Genomic DNA, 14,080 nt, shown 5'->3' with positions numbered 1-14,080 from the left:
CTTTACCGGCAGCCTTCTGGTCCCGGTAGGTTGAGTGGTTTCTGGTTGACTTGGATCCGACATGATCCGGTAGACTTCGGTATAGTTTGGTAATGGAATTGGCTTGTTCATTATACTCATGCTCATATTTGGTCATTTGGTTTTGGTCTGGTGATCAGATGCTATCCTGCTTGCTTAAAAGCTTAGTTTCTAGTTTTGGCAAGGGTTTCAACGATAGTTTTTTGTGAAGATCTTTGATGAATTGCATAAGTGGTGTTGGTGCAGCTTCTGGTGGAGTTTTAGGCTGCTATTGGTAATCATGTTCGAGACTTGGTGGACAGAGATCATTGCTATAGCGTGTGGACCTATATTGGGTCCCGGTTGATCTAGGTTGTGGATTGGCTTTAATGTAACGTGTGGATTGGTCTTCTCTATGTATTTCTGGGATGTCTTATATGTTGGATATTATTTGTTTGGTCTAAGGCCGACATGCTTTGTAATTATGTAATTGTTTTATTATCTGGTGGCCGACCTAATTATTTATGGTCGAGAGTTTGTATATAGATGTAAGATCTCATTGCAGATCATCATGGTTATTGTTAGAGGTCATGGTCAAGGAATGTAATGTACGAATCATGTAATATCATTTAGGAAGAGGAGTTGGTCGATCATTGGAGATCGAATTGGGTTTATGTAAGAGGATTTAGTCCTTTGGTATTGAGCTTAACCAGAATTGTACTCAGGCATAGGAGATGCTATCTTTTGCAGTTCAACACTTCTCCGGATTGTAGTCTGGATTTCTATGTAGTTAGTGAGGCTCCTTTTGTGATGAGTAGTGTGCTCTAGGCTGTTGGCCTTCCTGCAAGTGTAGACCTCTCAATTGTAATTCACATACTTACTGCAGAAGTATTATCTGACTGTGGGTAGGCTTCTCACCGTGGTTTTTCCCTTTACCGAGTTTTCACGTACAAATATTGGTATCATGTGGATGGTATTTATTTTGTGATTATTGTTTATGCTTAATTGGATTAACTGCTATTCTGGTATTTGGTTTAAGAATTATGGTATTAAAGTTTAAATTTCTAATGGTTTCGGTAATTTGTGACAATTGATTCACCCCCCCCCCCCCTTCTCAGTTGTCTTCCAATTATTTGAACTATCTAATAATTGGTATCAGAGCTTTGGTTCTCTCTGCGGAAAGCTTAACTGCTTGAGAAAGATCCTATGGTGAGAAATAGTTCAAGTTCATCCAGTTCTTCTGGAGCTATCTTTCGAAGGATATCTCGAGGCTTGATGAAACAAATTACACAGTATGGAAGATTCGGATGGAGACTCATCTGAGATGTCTCGGCAAAGATATTTGCGAGATCACACAAAATGGTGTCACACCCTATAATCTAGGATTGGGAAATCCTCCTCCGACAAACCTAGACAAGGATCTTGAGAATGATTATAGAGCAAGAGAAGCCCTCTTGTGTGCACTTTCTAATCAGCAAATAAAGAAATTAACCAACAAATCATCTGGAAAGGCTATGTGGGATAAACTGGAGACTCTTAAAGAATGTGACCCTATAGTGAAGATTGCTAAACTTGATGGTTACTGGGTGAGATGTGAAAACCTGAAGATGAAAGAAGATGAAAGGATTACTGCATTCATGGAAAGGGTAAATGAGATTGTTATGGGAATTCAATATTGTGGTGGAACTCTGAGCAAAGATGAAATTGTTTCTAAATTCCTGAGAGTCCTACCATCGTCTTACAAAATGAAGGCTAATATTATTAAGTTGAGAACAATCGTTAATACATCTGTCAATAGAGATACTTTGGTTGGGAAACTATCTTCTTTTGAGCTTAAAGAATTTGGACCTTTTGGAGCTGTGAAGTATGAACCTACTTTTCATGCATTTACATCTATAACCGGTAAGCAAGACTGGAAAGCTTTATATGCAAAGGAATTGGAAGATATGAAGAGAGAAGATGATGAGTTTGAGAAACTTGAAGCATAATTTTCTAGAAGAGTACCTAAAGGACTGGTAGGAAGTAAGTATGAAGGAAAAGCACCTTTTAAATGTTTTGCATGTAATAAGATTGGTCATTTTGCATCTAGATGTCCTGAAAGAAATTCAAGATTTGAAGAAAGAGTTAGAATATCATTCAAGCCTAACCCTAGATATCAAAACAAGTATAAATACAAGAAAAACAGAGACAAATCATGCTACATAGTGGATGAGGAAGGCATTACTAATTCTGATGATGAACCGACAGAAGACTCTGCTAGTGGATCTAGCAACGGGAACGAATGGGTGTTTCTGGCTATCAAGGAAGATGATCCGGCACTGGAAGAGAAGGTATTTGCTACTAAAATTGAAGACAGGGATGAATGGGTAATTGACAGTGGTTGTTCACATCATATGACTAGAGATAAAGGGAAATTGATGTCTTTGCAAGAATTTGATGGCAGTCTAGTTAGATTTGGAGATGACAAAGCATGTATGATCAAAGGAAAAGGAACTATATCATTGGATGGTAAGAACAATACTGACAATGTTTATTATGTTGAAGGTTTGAGGCATAATTTTTTGAGTGTAGGACAATTGGTAGATAAGGGATTTCAATTACAGTTGAAGGATGGAAAATGCAAAATCATTAAAAGACCTGGTTTGGAGATTGCAATCGATACACAGACAAAAGGTAATATATTTCATTTGAACTCCGGTGAGAAGACATGTTTGATTACACAGATTGATGAGAGTTGGCTATGGCATAAAAGGTTGTGTCATGTGAATTTTGATTGCATTGTGAAGATCAGTTCAAATAAGGCAGTTAGAGATATACCTAAGATTATGAAGTCCTATAATCTGGTATGTAAAGAATGTCAAATGGGTAAACAGGCCAGAACCTCTTTTAGGAGTATACAAGATAAATCAAATGATGTTCTTGATCTTATTCATACTGATTTGTGTGGCCCTACTAGAGTTAAAAGTTTTCAAGGTGATAGATATTTCATGCTAATCATTTATGATTATTCTAGAATGATGTGGGTTACTTTTCTATAGGAAAAATCTGAAGCATTTAAAAAGTTTAAAATCTTTAAGGCTAAAGTAGAAACTGAGACAAGATTGAAGATTAAATGTATGAAATCAAATCATGGTGGAGAATTCACATCCAATGAGTTTAATAACTTTTGTGAGAAGCATGGTATAAGAAGACAATTTTCTGCTCCCCGAACACCTCAGCAGAATGGAGTTGTGGAAAGGAAGAATAGAACTATCTTGGATGCTGCTAGAAAAATGATGATGGAAGCTAGTCTACCTCATATCTACTGGAGAGATGCAGTAAGTACAATGGTTTATACACTCAACAGAGTACATATCAAACGAGAAACTAGTAAGACACCTTATGAATTATGGTTTGGCAATACACCTACCGTTAAGTATTTCAGAAGTTTTGGTAGTAAATGTTATATCAGGAGAGATGATATCATTGGGAAATTTGATCCTAGATGTGATGAAGGCATATTTCTTGGTTATTCTAATGAAAGCAAAGCATATAGATGTTATAACAAGAGATTGTAGAGAATTGTGGAGAGTGTTAATGTCAAAGTAGATAAGTTGAACAGAAGTCAAATCAGAGTTTATGAGAAGGAACCGACAGTGGAAATGATTATATATGAAAAGGTAGCACCTTTACCTGAATAGAGAGTTGAACCAGTTACTCTGGCAGTATCAAAGAATTCTACAGTAACTGAAGAACAGGGTAGAGGAATAGAAAGTCAGAAGACTCCTAGGTATGTGAGATTGAATCATTCAGAAGATCAGATCATTGGGGATAAGAGCAATGGAGTGATGACAAGAAGAAAAGTGACAACTAATGAGGTATATTTAATTTCACAAGTTGAACCGGTATTAGTAATTGAGGCATATAAAGATGAATATTGGTTGAAAGCTATGGAAGAAGAATTAGACCAGATTGAGAAAAATAACACATGGACCTTGGTTCTTCGACTTAAAAATAAAAATGTTATTGGAACTAAATGGGTTTTTAGGAATAAATCGAATGAGGATGGTCAAGTTATAAGGAATAAGGCTAAATTGGTTTGTGAAGGATATTCTCATAAGGAAGGAATTGATTATGGAGAGAATTTTTTACCTGTAGCTAGGATTGAAGTTGTAAGATTATTTCTTGCCTATGTTGCTTTTAAAAACTACAAGGTTTATCAGATGGATGTTAAATGTGCATTTTTGAATGGGGATCTTGATGAGGAAGTTTATATTGAGAAACCTGATGGTTTTTCACTATCAGATGATACAAATATGGTTTGTAGGTTAAGGAAAGTTTTATATGGATTGAAACAAGCACCTAGAGCTTGGTATGAAAGGTTGGATAAATATCTTTTGAAGCTTGGTTTTACTAAGGGCAGTGCTGGTAGTAATTTATATTATAAGATCATTGATGATGATATACTGATTATTGAAGTATTTGTTGATGAAATTATTTTTGGAGGTGAAGATAAGTTATGCATAGAATTTTCTAAGATTATGGAAAAAGCATTTGAGATGTCTGTGATTGGTGAGATGATTTTTTTCTTAGGTTTGCAGATTACTCAAACTGACAAAGGTATTTTCATCTATCAAACTAAATATGCTAAGGAATTGTTGAACAAATTTGGTATGGGAGATTCTAAACCGGTAAGTACTCCTATGGTTACAAGTGAGAAATTGACAAGAAAAGGTGTTTCTGCACCGATAAATCCTACAAGATACAAATCTATTATTGGAGGTCTGCTTTATTTGACTCAGACTAGGCCTAACATTATGAATGTTGTTTGTATTGTTTCAATATTTCAGAGTGATCCTAGAGAAAATCATGAGATGGGGATGAAAAGGATTTTTAGATACTTACAAGGTACATTAGAATATGGCTTGTGGTACCCTAAGGATGATAACTTTACTTTATGTGCATATACAGATGTTGATTGGGTTGGAGATGTTGATGACCGGAAAAGAACTTCCAGTGGAGCTTTCTTTCTTGGAAAGAAGTTGGTTTCATGGATCAGCAAGAAATAGTCATGTACTTATTTATCTACTGTTGAAGCTGAGTATGTTGTTGCTGCTACTAACTGTACACAAGTTTTATGGATGAAGCAAATGTTGAAGGATATAAAGGTGGATTGTGATGCACCGGTAGTTATTCACTATGATAACTCTGTTGCTATCGATATATCAAAGAATCCGGTATTTCATTCTAAAACAAAGCACATATCTATCAAGTATAACTTTTTGAAGGAAAAGGTGGAAGCAAATTAAGTTAGACTGGTTTATATGAACACTAAAGAGAAGATTGCAGATATTTTCACTAAACCTTTGCCCAAGGAATCATTTGAGTACCTGAGAGACAGATTGAGAGTTTTTGCCCCTCCGGTAGAGACTTGATTGATGCGGTTTGGCATCAGTCTAGAATGCACTATCAGAGATACTATTCATTCCAGCACTGATGTGGGATGCTACTGCTCAGGGGGAGTAGTCAGCTTTGTGATTCAGTGGTTTATATTTTTGCTTTCATATTTTTGTCAGATATTTGGCATTGATGTCAAAGGGTGAGTGATTTTGATGTAAAAAAAGAAAAAGAAAGTGAAAAAGAAAAAATGAAAGGAAGAAAAATTCAGAGCTTTATAGAGATATTATTTATAGAGGGAGAGAAATTGATATTCAGAGCTATATGTGGGAGATTGTTGGTTGTCTTCCATTGGGGGAGACTTGTTTGGCATTTCCTCGTACTTAGATGTTTTTCACATCTAGTGTTGCCATCAATGCTAAAGGGGGAGATTGTTGGCCATTTGGTGGAATTGATTATGTATTGCATTGATATTTTGTCATTGATGCCAACACTAGCTATTTGGATGCTTTATCGGCACCCTTTTGGTCTTGGTAGGTTGAGTGGTTTCTGGTTGACTTGGATCCAGCATGATCCGGTAGGCTCCGGTATAGTTTGGTGATGGAATTGGCTTGTTCATGATACTCATGCTCATATTTGGTCAGTTGGTTTTGGTCTAGTGATCGGATGCTATCCTGCTTGCTTAGAAGCTTAGTTTCTAGATCCGACAAGGGTTTCATCGGCAGAGCTTTTTGTGAATATCATTGATGAATTCCATAAGTGGTGTTGGTGCAGCTTCTGGTGGAGTTTTAGGATGTTGTTGGTAATCATGTTCGAGACTTGGCAGATGGAGATCATTGCTGTAGCGTGTGGACCTATACTGGGTCCCGGTTGATCTAGGTTATGGACCAACTTTAATGTAACGTGTGGATTGATCTTCTCTATGTATTTCTGGGATGTCTTATGTATTGGATATTATTTGTTTGGTCTAAGGCCGACATGGTTTGTAATTATCTAATTGGTTTATTATCTAGTGGCCGACCTAATTGTTTATGGTCGATGGTTTGTATATATAGATGTAAGATCACATTGCATATTATCATGGTTATTGTTAGAGGTCATGGTCAAGGAATGTAATGTGCGAATAATGTAATATCATTCAGGAAAAGGAGTTGGTTGATCATTGGAGTTCAAATTGGGTTTATGTAAGAGGATTTAGTCCTCCGATATTGAGCTTAACCAGAACTGTACTCAGGCATAGGAGATGCTATCTTTTGTAGTTCAACACTTCTCTGGATTGTAGTCTGGATTTATATGTAGTCAGTGAGGCTCCTTTTGTGATGATCAGTGCGCTCTAGGTTGTTGGCCTTCCTGCAAGTGCAGGCCCCTCAATTGTAATTCACATACTTACTGCAGAAGTGTTATCTGACTGTGGATAGGCTTCCCACCGTGGTTTTTCCCTTTACAAGGTTTTCCACGTACAAATCTTGGCCGGTGTCATATGGATGGTATTTATTCTATGATTATTGTTTATGCTTAATTGGTTTAACTGATATTCCGGTATTGGTTTAAGCATTCTGGTATTAATGTTTTGGGTTTCGATATTAAAGTTTAAATTGCTAATGGTTTCAGTAATCTGTGACAACTGATACACCCCCCCCCCCTCTCAGTTGTCTTCCAGTTATTTGAACTGTCTAACATGTAGCATCTCCTAATGCTTGATATAGTTCTGGTTAACCATAGATGTATGCGCTACAACACCAAAACCTTTTGTTGAGTGATATAACAATGTTTGCACATAAACCTTCCACTGATAATACAAACATAACCATTGATCCCATACCATACCATCGATCCCAAAAACCATATCCAATTACATGAATAAGTCACCTATAAATATAGATCATCAACCTTATAGATAAGGTCGGCTAAACCGTAAACCCATAATTACAAAAATTAAATCACACGATATCACCAAACCAATATTATGATTTACATTACATAGCATGGACCTAAAACAAATTCCCAAACAATTATATCCATCAAAAATCATGCTAAGACCAATCACCAACACGTTTCACCAACCGGTAGAAACCCTTAGTGCAATAACATATAAAGTCTAACCGAATCCAAATAGGACCACCATAATAGCACGCCAGCCAATGCAAAGTCACCAAACAATTAGGACATGATCAAGAAGCACCTTCAACACACTTGAAACCATTTACATAAGCTGGACCAAAATCATCTAACCAAATCATCAAATATTGCTAACCAGTAAAACTAACTGGTACCAGGAATACCAACCGAGAACATAAGTGATAGCTACCGGAGCACCAAATCATGAACCAACAGAATATGGCAAGCATATAACTATCCTAAACAAGCATCCAAAAATTGAAACCAAGGATCTGATAATACCGGATCAAAATCGCAAGCAAAACCAAGATAAACACCAAGTCTAACCGGGATAAAAGAACCATATCCAACCGAGACACAGTGTTGACATAACCAAATCCAGCATATTGCCAACAAGTGATACCCTTGTATTATCATGCCAATATTTTTCATCCAAATATTTAATTTCAATATTCAATTTCATGTCAGACCTTGGGATTCGACCTCTAAAAATCCAACAGTGGTTGGTTAGATCATTTTCAATACTTTCTATTCGCTTTGCCACTCTTTCCAATGTTATAAGATGTATGTTTAGAATTTCACTGATGTTGCTTAACATTTTTTTATCCAAAGTTATTTTATTCATCATAACAATTTATATAGCTCATCATGTTGCATTCTTATCTTTAAATCGACTCTTTTTTTCCAATAGACTCAATGGCATTTGCAAAAGTAGATATAGCATGTTTAAGTGATTCATCTCTTCTTTTTTTGTTTCACAAAAACGCTTAACTTTTTTACTACTATCATTTTCCACATTCCCATTTATTGCATCATGAGTTAATATTGAGATGTTAGTTTTTTAATTTAAAAAAATGTTTGTATAATGTATTGGCATATGTTCTTATTTGTCTCCAAGAAATCTTACCAATAAGATTATCCAAAACATTACCTTCAATTTCAAAAATACATATTTTTTCATTTTCAACAACACAAGGATTTTCATTTTTAACAACGAAAGGATTTCCATTTTTACCAACATAAAGGATTTCATATTCACTATTGGTTTTTATAACTTGCCCAAGAATAAAATTAATCTCAACATTGGTATATCCATCTTCTTTTAAATCAACACTATGAATATCATCTGTAATCACATTTTCCATATCATTCAAAAGTGGATTTGAAGACATACCTAGATTTGTGTCTATTGTCACAATCTCCATATCATTGAGAGTTGGATATGAAGACATACAAGGATTTGTTTCTATAATCATATTATCTTCCATATTCACCTCTTGCATATTTGCATCATCTACATCCTTTCCATTCTCCATGGTCTTTTCAATGTTTTTTCTCTTCAATAGTCATGGAACCAAATGCTTCAATATTATTCATTTCTCAAATCTTCATTCTTCTATCTCTTTGTCACTTTGCCTCCTCTCTATTTGCTTCAATTTCTTCAAGGGTTACGACATTCATTTGTTTCTTCTTTTAACATTGTTTTGATATCATGATTACTAAATTTTAAAGTGCAAATGAATGTGAATAATAAAAAATATTTTTTTATTCCTCTTCAAAATGACTTATCAAGTACATTATTCCACTTCAAAATTGTTGCAATGGTTGAATCCTTCCAAAATTGAATAGAATATTACATGTAAAGATCTTGCACAAGACAATAATGATTTAAAAATTGAAGACTAAGTTAATGTTCATCATACAATAAAACATGTGAAGTTGCAGTAAAACAATGGTAAGGCATTTTCAGTATAAATTAGAAAATAATGGTAAAAAAGAATGTGTTTTCAAAATGAGATCTTATTTCCTTTTAAGCCATTAATTTTATTTTTTTAAATAACGGATTTCATTCCAAAAAAATTGAATTATGGTTCCAATTTCAACTACAAGTTTTGGGTCGAAAAAATGCTTGGGGAACCAAACCTTAGCTTTGGACCTACTTTGACCTACAACTTGAAGGTCATGTCAATGTCACTAGAAAATAATGACTTTGGACATATGTCTGATAACTCTTTTTGCATTTTTTTTAATGAAAATAAAACCCATTATAGATCATATTGTCTAGATTTCAAACATGCATTTTTATTTTTTGCAATTGGATTATTTTTTCTATTAGTGAATTATTTTTTGATGAAATGGTCTATAAACTTGAAATATTAGGTTTTCTTATACTTCAATAATTTTTTACTTTTTACTTTTTTGTGAAAAATAAATTATATGACATAAATTTACACAATTCTTTTAAATTTTAAAATTTTTTTAAAAATGACAAGTTTAGGTCTACTTGTGGTTGTTATACACAAGGGGTTTTCAAAACAACAATTGGGGCCAATACAAAATTAATAAGAAAATTATTAAAAAAAAATTACAAAAAAAATCTTCATCAATCTTCAATGTCTTACAAATCTTTTCCCAAAAGGATTCATAAAACTACTTTTATTTAGGTCAAAATATGGTTGTTGTGCATGAGCATGGTATGGTCCTAAAAAGGTGACTTTTAAGTAGTGGTTTTTAGACATGCCTATTGAAAATCGATTTGTATCATCAAGGTATTAAAATAAATTACATATTTGGAAACTAGGCCCCAAGTACTACATTTCATATTACCAGCCTTTTTTAAGATTGAATTTTTAAGTGCTTCAAATTATTAGGTCAATTGTGACAAATTTTGAAAAAAAAAAAAACAATACTTCCACTTTTTGGCCAAAAAGAAAACTGAACTTCTTGCACACCCAAGTGGCACATTTTTTTGTGACATCAATGACAAATAGGTTTAGGCAACACAATTTAAATGCATTTTGTATATGTTGTTGACTTGGACATGTGACAAGGTGATATTAGATAAACCCTAGAAGAATTGTGATTTGATAGAGTTGTGGGTGTTATCATCATATAATTATATTAGGCCAACATGACTTCAACATGTCTATATGGACCCCCAATGTTAGGGTGCATGATTACTAGTTTGTTTACCTTTGTGTATGCTCTTCTCAAGAGCAAGAAGAACTATGATTGTGAAGCATATGTGAAAGACACAATTAAACATGAATATATAGAGAAGACCTTCTCAAGAAGACCAAATTGAGAAAGGACCCCTAAATTCAAACATTTTAATCAGTCTAGAATATAGGAGACAATACTAAGTTGTTTGTAGGAGGGGCTTGAAGAGAGCACCCCTCAAAAATCCCCTTTAGAAAGCAAAACAAAAATCAAGGAAAATCCTTATCCTAAACTACCATCTCCTATAAAAAATTAGGTATCATGCAAGTTCTTGAATGGTTAGAAGAATGGAACCCATATGGGATGTAATCTATAAATATGTAGGAAAGGTTATCTTTGGGTCTAAAATATTTACATGCAACAACCTTGCAAGATAATATGATCAATTGATTGGGAGACATACTCCACCCAATATTTAGTTTATGCCTCATGGTTTCAAAGAATGGTCTATAATTATTATTAGGGGTTGGTAATGTCACTATGAGGGGTGGATTTTGTACAACCCTTGGGATTCAACACTACAATATTGTTGTTATTTGCTTCAATAAAGGCTCAAAAGTAATTGAAAAAAAATGTTACTCATTTTAAGGATTAAAGGATAAGTTATCTAGAGGGGAAATTGGAAGAAAAGGATTTTGGTAAAAAAAAAAAAGCATTAAAAAAATTATACCAACAAATTTTAAGTGCTAACTATCACCTTGGTCACAACTAGTCACAACTAATTGGAATGAGCATTGCAATTGAAAAATTGTGGAGAGTACAATAATCCCTTATAAATGGAAGAAAATCTATTTAGTATTGATTCTTTGCCCTTTTCAAGTATTGGTAAATGTGATTTAAACATTATTGGGATTCATTTTGTATTCAATTTTTTTTATTTTATTTTTTTTTGAATTTGAAGCTTTATTCATTCCATTTTAAGTTTTTGAACAGAGGGCTTTTGGTATGTCTAACCCCATGTCTCCATGTTGCTGCTTAAGTGCAAAATCTGCTTAAAATTAAGCAGCCGAAGTGTTCCCGTGGAAATTTTCAATTAAGGGGAAAGATAAATTAGAATCTTTTCCTATTTTGGTGGAGCAACAACTGCTCAAAACTTGAAAATAAGCCTTGAAAAAAAGGGGGACTGAAAATAAACAACAAATGCTTATTGAGAAGAATGACAAGTAGCTCCACAAAGCATTAAAGATTACTTTTTAAAATGCAATTTAAGATAGCTGCTTATTTTTATAAGCAGCAAAATTCACATTCATGGAGCCACCAGCTCCACGAATTGCTGCTAAAAAATTGAGCACCATCTGCTAGCCAAAACAAGCTAAGCAGCCACATGGGGCCCTGCCCTAAGTGGAGTTAAGGAATCTATAGAGTTTGCTTTCATCAAATTATTTGAAACATGTAATCTTCACTTTTTCCATACAGTCATTGCATTTCAATTTATATTGAAAATTTACATATCTGGACATTGCTCTTTATTATTGATCATATTTTTGACAATTTCTTTGGGTTATCACATTGACTTCATAATGGTAACTACATTGAATTTATCATGATAAATTTATTATGTTATGGCAGAGTTTATATGATAAAATTTGTATTCAAATTCTGGAAATTTTCGTATCACAAGGCATGTTATTCATGATATTGTCATCTCTCTTATATGATTTGGTTCATTAGGTTGTTTATCACCTTTTTTTAATTCTGTTATGTGATGTCCCCAAACTAAACCTCATCAAATATTTAATATTATGAAAGCTCCTTGTATTATCTTTTATAATAAGTTGATGCAATTGAAACCAAATAGTTTGATGACGATGCATTGAAAATAATCAAGATTATTAAATGATGAATGTGAAGCAGAAGAAGAAAGAGATCTTTACTCTTTGGCCAAACATGAAAGTGATATTAAAAAGAAAGAAAAAATTAAATATGCATCGATCCCTGAATTAAGTTTATCATACAGCGACTCATTATGGGAGGATGTCTCTGAATTATATCAAAGAATTAGAGCAAGATGTGGCATTTGGGAGTTTTATTTAGAGGCAGCGATTAGTATTATGGAGAGCAGGGATTATAATATAAAGTGATTGATTATATTGATACATAGCTGATAAATACGACGAGTCTCCTTGTATAACAGTAGCGGTAATGCAATGAGTTCCACATCAGCAAAACCAAAGATATCCCACGCAAAACAATAGTAAAACAAATCGTTGAATAACAACAAAGGGCAAGGAGAACCCATGTCGACAATCGAAAAGTAAGAAGAGTAAACAAACATATGTATGGTTGCCAAGCAGAATTAATGCTGAAGATCATCGGTCAATCGACATTTCAAAGATCGAACCGACTAAGGCATGAATTGATCATAATAGATATTAATGATTGGATCGATAACTAAATAGCATTAATAATCGACTATCGTCCGCAATCGAAATCATAGGAAGAAATACGCAATAGAATAAACAACGGTAAAGGAGATATTATTATAATCGAGCGATGATCAAATATACAATGCAGCGATCTCTTAATACTTATCGAATGGTCTTAGTATCACACGTACAGAGGATCAACCAAATTGGAGAAGGTTGATAGTCAAACAATGAGCTACTGGTGCATCTATGAGATAGCCGTACCTGTCAACAGCAAGAAATGTGATACATATATTCAACGATGTGATATACGTATTCAGATGGGAAAAATAAATAAAGAAACAATAACCAGTGTGGATTGAGTGAATTTTTAGGGAGATGCACGAACTATGAGAGGAAAGAGATCTTCAATATCAACGATTAAGGTTAACCAGCGATTACTTTACAAAGTTTAATATTGACTTAAGGGTAATCGTGATTTAAAACATATGGAGCCTTGTATTATCATGGAGAATTAATATGGGGGACATTACATCTGGACAAACCCGATTAGTGATGAAGACTCTTATTATTTAAAGAATAGAAATCTGTATTCAGACAATACTAATCACATGATTAGTCAGCGATAATTGAGAAAGCAAAGATTCGTTGAGGCATAGCACATTGAGCATTACGGAGTATGTTATGAAAAGACACGTATTATAGGGGGTGATTACAAGAACTAGTGATAACAACGATAATGATTCCTTGGTCAAGCAAATCGATGATTATGAAAGAAGTCGGTTGTGAATAGGGATGACTCATCGAATCCAAAGGATGCCACCTTTCAGTTTGAAGGGGTATAAGATGCAAGCTCAACACATTCTACAAAAAAAGATATAGAGGGCGTATTTTTTTTTAGACAGAAATATATACACCATGGACTACTAATCAGAGGATAGGTTGCAGACTTAATGAAGAAAGGTTTATAAAGAAAGTATAACAGATTTAAGACGAAAGTATCGTTGCAGATTTATACTAGTTTTTTAGAGTAACTTGAAGAGGAAAGTTGAGAGAATTAAAGATAAGTTCTACCTTCTCAAGCTATTCTTAGAATCTTAAGTTAATTGTAATAAAAATGTCTTTAGTTTTGATAAAATCACATTTATTAATGGATTGCAACTCTCGCTTTAAGTTTGATTTGTTATTTCAGGACTGAATTATTGTAGATCCCAAACAAGGGA

The sequence above is a fragment of the Cryptomeria japonica genome, chromosome 7, assembly GCF_030272615.1.
Source record: "Cryptomeria japonica chromosome 7, Sugi_1.0, whole genome shotgun sequence".
Taxonomy (NCBI): domain Eukaryota; kingdom Viridiplantae; phylum Streptophyta; class Pinopsida; order Cupressales; family Cupressaceae; genus Cryptomeria; species Cryptomeria japonica.
Note: the sequence above shows the minus strand (reverse complement) of the source record.